Source organism: Propithecus coquereli, unplaced genomic scaffold, assembly GCF_000956105.1.
Source record: "Propithecus coquereli isolate 6110/MARCELLA unplaced genomic scaffold, Pcoq_1.0 Scaffold83, whole genome shotgun sequence".
NCBI classification, from domain to species: Eukaryota; Metazoa; Chordata; class Mammalia; order Primates; family Indriidae; genus Propithecus; species Propithecus coquereli.
In genome coordinates, this window is record NW_012154507.1 from 7,575,073 (window position 1) to 7,581,470 (window position 6,398).

The 6,398-nt window shown below is 34.5% G+C and overlaps 1 protein-coding gene across 1 annotated transcript in view; it reads left to right on the forward strand.

Annotated features, from left to right (window-relative positions):
- Window positions 1–6,398, forward strand: part of SOS2 (son of sevenless homolog 2 (Drosophila)) — a 124,022-nt gene that overhangs the window by 61,714 nt on the left and 55,910 nt on the right. The gene's annotated exons all lie outside the window — the stretch shown is intronic.

Sequence of the window (6,398 nt, forward strand, 5' to 3'; positions counted from 1 at the left end):
CAAACAATCCGCCTGCCTCGGCCTCCCAGAGAGCTAGGATTACAGGCGTGAGCCACCACGCCCGGCCTATATATAACTTTTTAAAAAATGATTCTTTGCTTTATTTTAATTAAGTGGCTAATCACTAGACCTGGTGGTTTTAGTCACATTGGCTAAGAGGACTTGGAGGCTAGTGATTAATTGGTAGCAAAAGTAGCTGTGGCTCAGGATGAGTCAGGTTGTCATAGTCAATGTCCTGATCTTAGATGCAGACATAGTAGCAGCAAGACCAACCTTGGGGATTTTAAAAACCAATCATCCAGATAGGGAAAAAAATAAGTTCCAATTATATAGCCAAGCCAGGATTTTTAAATGTTGGCAAATATTAGAAGGCTACTGTAAGACTAATGATAGGACTTCTAATAAGATGTGAAAATAATTTAAAAGAATTTTAAGAATCTAAATATACATCTGGGCCTGCCTATGTTTTATTTAAATGAAGCCTGCAGTCCTTTTTATGAGTTCTTTGTGGATCTATTAGTCTCCATGGAGATATACACAATCAAGTTGTACATCTATTTGTGCATGAAAGCTGGTTGCCTCCAGCATCATATGCTGTCAGTAATAAGACTCCATAAAAAAGAATTCTTGAGGTAGGTATTCATTAGAAAATACCAAATGAATTTCTTGCCTAGATACTTAAAAGACATTCATAGAATTAGTCTGTCTTTTATTTTAATATTATTACCATTACTAATGAAGTGGAAGGAAAAAGTCTGAACAGTCTATACTAACTTGGTATCCTGAAGGAGAGGTACAAAATAAGCAGAAAGATGCTTTGCTTCTAAAGAGCAATAAAGAAGTTGGGGATGAAAATTTTACTGAGCAAGATATGTTGGAATTACACTTGAAAAGAGGAAATAATCTGAAAGTAGGCAGAAGTCCTCCGATGTTAGCTGGAGCTGTGACAGTGACACAGTGAAATAAGAATGAATGGTTGCCAGAAAATCTTCATCTCTCACATACCCACTTTTGGTAACCACTCCTGCCTTTAAAAGATCAAGAGAAAATGTATAAAGATCTTAAAGTGGAAAAAGAAACACTCATTGGTGAGTTCTGATGTTTGTCCAAAGGCAGCAGATATTATTAGTTTGTAGTGACTTAAGGCTTCAAAGAATGAAACATAAAGAGAAACCATCCCTGTCCGATCCATGCGACTGCTAACCCTTGGAATAAATGTGGAATATACTTGGTTTAATTTATATACAGCAACAACAAGAGCAAATAGAAATGTGGAATGGAAAGACAAGCTACAAAAGAGAAGACATTTAAAATGGCAGAAGATGTGAATAACTCCACAAAAGAGGATATCCAAAAGACCAATAAACATATGTTCAAACTCATTAATTATCAAGGAAATACAAGTTAAAACCAAAAATTAAACCAAGTACCATTGCATACACACTAGATGACAGAAATTTAAAAGTCCGAAAATATGCACAGAGAGCAATATGAATACTTATGCATTCTAGTAGGAGTATAAGCTATACAACCCCCTTTGGAAAATTGCTTGGCACCTATTAAATTTGAAGATATGGGCCGGGGGCAGTGGCTCACACCTGTAATCTCAGCACTTTGGAAGGCTGAGACAGGATCCCAGAGTTTGAGACCAGCCTAGGCAACATAGCGAGACCCATCTCTACAAAAAATTTAAACATTAGCTGAGTATGGTGGTGTGCACCTGTAGTCCTACCTACTCGGGAGGCAGATAGGAGGATTGCTTGAGCCCAGCAGTTGGAGACTGCAGTGAGCTATGATCACACCAAAAAAAAAAAAAAAAATTGGGGGAGATATGCACACCCTATAACCAAGCAATTTCATCCCTGAGTAGATACTCTAGAGTAATAAAATGCATGCACATTTTATCAAAAGACATAAAAAAGTCTGTAGCAAGTGTTATCAGTAATAGCATATTCTGTCAACCAGGAAATGATAAATAAGTTACAATTAATTCAGACAGTGGAAGAAAATTAAGCTAGAACAACACACAACATCAATGAAGCTTACATACAACTTTGAGAGATGGTAATGTTCCACTGGATGTATATACCACATTTATCCTTCATCCATTGATAGACACTTGGATTTTTTCTACCTTTTAGCTACTATGAATAATGCTGCTATGAACGTGGATGTACAAATATGTATTTGAGATCCTGCTTTGAATTCTTTTTGGTGTACACCCAGAGGTGGAATTGCTGGATCATACGGTAGTTAAATTTTTAATTTTTTGAGGAACCACCATACTATTTTTCATAGCCACTGTACCATTTTATATTCCCACAAAGAGTGCACATCTTTGCCAACACTTCTTATTTTCTATTTTTGTTTTTTTTAAATAGCAGCTATCCTAATGGATGTAAGTTTGTATCTCATTATGGTTTTCATTTTTATTTCCCTAATAACTAGTGATGTTGAGCATCTTTTCATGTGCTTGTTGGCCATTTGTATATTTTCTTTAGAGACATATCTGAGTCCTTGCCCATTTTTAAATCAGATTATTTTTGTTGAGTTGTAGGAATTCTTTATGTCTTCTAGATGTTATCTCCTATCAGATATATGATTTGCAAATATTTCTCCCATTCTATAGGTTGCCTTTTTGTGATAATGTTTTGGCTCAGTATTCATCTAAAATAAATTCCATCTCATGTAAATTTACTTCGGGATGAGGGCCATAAGAAAGAAGGCTGAACCAATGTGACTAAAGTTTATCATGTTCCTTTAGGAGTAGAAAACAGTCCTGGAGCAGTTTTAAGCCACTGTTTTAGTTTGAAATATCGCTTCAGTGATATACCAAGAGAGATTTATTTGTGGATTTAGCATTTATTATTTAAATTTTATTTCCCAAAATCAGATTTATGATCAAGATAGAAAAACTACATAGTGAGAAATTACAGGATGCCATATACAGTTTGCCTAAAATTATTTTAAAGTACATTGTTGGATTATTGTTACTCATGACAATATTTTAAAGTTCATTTTATAGATAATATTTTTCTTTTAGTTCTCTTCAGATATTTATTTATTTGTTTGTTTGTTTATTTAGAGCCTTGTGTGCCATGCTGTGAGCCTATCTCACAGCAACCTCAAACTCTTGGGTTCAAGTGATCTTCCTGCCTTAGCCTCCCAAGTAGCTGGGACTACAGGCGAGCACCACCACGCCCAGCTAATTTTTTCTATTTTTAGTAGTTCTTGGCTAATTAGTTTCATTTTTAGTAGAGAACGAGGTCTTGCTCTTGCTCAGGCTGGTCTTGAACTCCTGACCTCAAGCTATCCTCCTGGCCTCGGCCTCCCATAGTGCTAGGATTACAGGCGTAAGCCACCAAGTCTGGCCAGTTCTCTTCAAATATAAGCCCCTCTGAGGTTGATTACAAACTACCGTTTTCCTTTTTTCTCAGATAAATTTTAGATAAATTTTTGTAAACTACTTTTAAAGATAAATTTTAGATTATTTTCTTAACATATTTTAGTCTTTATGCAAGAAGAAAAAAGTTCATTTCCTGATTTATAACTTGATAACATAATTCATACATTGAGAGGAAAACAATCTATGTCTATCCTTAATTTCTAAGGACATACTGACTCTCATTTCAGAATTGGTTTATTCAAAGGCAACTAACATTCTCTTACTCTTCCAACTCCCTGGTCATTCCCTGGAAATTTAGTAGTGGAAAGAACAAAAATTATCCTTCTCTAAAGAGGACTTAGTTTAAAGCTTAACAGGAAGACTTATTATTAATAACTTTAATGAGGTTCATTGGGAAAGATAATATTTCAATATGAAATAATTGAATTTCTTTAGGTAATACTTTTTTACCTTTTACTTTGAAAAGCAGAGAAAAGTTACAAAAATAGTAGTGAGCTCCCTTCACCTAGAGTCACCAATTGTGAACATTATGCAGCATTTGCTTTGTCATTCTTTGTGTGCATGTGTGTATGTGTATGTGTGAGTATATTCATAGCATCAGTACTTACGCTAATCTCTATTGAAAGAAATCTTCTGACTCTAAAAAAAAACTATAAGGAGTATTTTACTACATATTTACTCTTTCAGTACTGACACATCATTCAAGGACATACTGAAGAAAGATAATTTTTTTTTTAAAGCACATAAAAAAATGGTCATAGGTTTTAGTGAGTTAATTTCCTACCAAATTACTAGCTCTACCTTTATGAAAATCTTGAGAGAAGTTTATCACTAACAGAAAAGAATTGCTCACATATATTATTTCACATCTAGACTGAACTACTAATACAATGAATTAGAGACAAATTTATAATTTATTATAATTTACCTTGTAGGCACACAGATATCCATAGTAGATGTAGCATTTTGTAGGAATTCAAGAAAAGCATGATACATATTTCAGTGAAGTCTCATCAAGTTAAGAGAAAACTTCTATGAAGTATAAAATCTTGGACAGGATACACTTATCGTCAACTAAGGAGAATAATGATTATCAGGTGAGCAAGGAATATATTCTTCAGTTAGGCTCATAAGATACTAGACATTAATGAAAGATCACTTCCATTTTATTACTTAGTTTAAGCATATATTGCAAGGGTATTTATTCTCTTTGACCTCTTTTCCAAAACACACTCATTTCATTTTATTTTTTAAATTGTGTAATTATGCAATTTGTTTTTTAATGTAGAAGGGATCTGTTTCAATTCATGGTCACCAGATTTAGACATAGACCAGTGTTTTACATAGCTATGGCTGGTGTCATTTTAGAAAGGCAATACAGTAGTCTATTGAAAAGCATGGACTTTGGGGTCAGAGCCCCTGGATTTGAATACAGACTGCTACTCATATTGGGCAAATGACTTAATTTCTCTGTGCCTCAAGTCTTTCATCTGTCACATGTATATAATGATAGTACCTATTTCACAGAGTTGTAATAAAAATTAAGCTAATGTATAAAAGAGCATGCACAGAGTAGAATTCAATAAATGTTTATTATTTGTCTAAATACTTAACAAAAGGATTTATATAATAGTCATTTATTAAAATTACTTCTGACAGTTACCGGGTACCTATCATATCCAAGTACTATGCTAAAAATGAATAAAACATATCCCCAGGCTTTAAGGAGTTCACAGTTTAGTGAGGAAGATGGACATCAAACAAATAATTATATAATAAAAGCTTGATAGAAGTAGTATTCTGGGATCACTGAGGCTCTGCTTAAGGAAATGAGAAAAAAGTTCTTATGGGTGTTGAGTATATAGGGATTTGTCCTACTGAGTGTCTGTGTATGTGTGCATCCTTGTTTGTTTGGGGGAGCCATGAAAGACAAATGTTCAGAAACTGCAGATTAAAGGAGACAATGGAAACATGACAACTTAGTGTAACACTGACTGGATCCTATATTGGGGGAAAAGTTGGGACAGTGAACAAGATTGGAATATGCAGTGTAGATTAGGTAATTTAACTTTATCAGTGTTAAATTCCTAAAGTTGATCCCTGTACTGTGATTCTGTAAAAGAAAATCATTGTTCTAAGACATACCACTGAAATATTAAAGGAGTAAAGGGGAATGATACATATTTGAGAGTAATGCATGATACCTTTGACTTTTCCTTATTTTCCTAAAAATCTCAAAACCATTCAGCAGTGGTTCCCCTTCTTCTGCTAGGAACTGAATGGTTAGTATCACAAACTATTTTTAAGTAGTTCGGGGAAAAATGGTATGCACACACTAGCACACAGAATGATGAAGCATGTGACAACATGTTAAAAATTGGTGACTCAGGATATACAGGAGTTATTTATGCTACTTTGCAACTTTTCTGTAAATTTCAAAAGAAAAAATTTAAAGGGGAAAAGCCATCATCAGAAGGTATCTTCGTCAAGAGGAGGCATTTCAACTGTATCCTATAGGCTGAATTCACCAGGTCGATAAAGAAGGGCGGGGGCCCATATGTAGAAAGCTAATGGGGGCATGAGTTATTTGTAAGTAGTTCAGTACGGTAATTTCTATGTCAGTGGAAGATGTTTAGATATATTCTTTCAAATATCTGTAGAAAATTAGCTTGGGTATTCATTAATTTGATGTTGATTAAATTTCACTACTGAAAATTAAAGAAATATTTAGCAAATTATTGGACTAAGTTTATGACAGAGCCATTTGTTGTTTTATATTCTTCTGTCTCTAGGAAATCCTTTGCTCTAAATATCCTGATTTTTTTTCTACCTGACAACTTGTAATTATTATGTGGCTGTTTTATTTTATTTTATTTTATTGAGACAGAGTCTCACTGTGTTGCCCGGGCTGGAGTGCCGTGGCATCATCCTAGCTCACAGCAACCTCAAACTCCTGGGCTCAAGCGATCCTCCTGCCTCAGCCTCCCGAGTA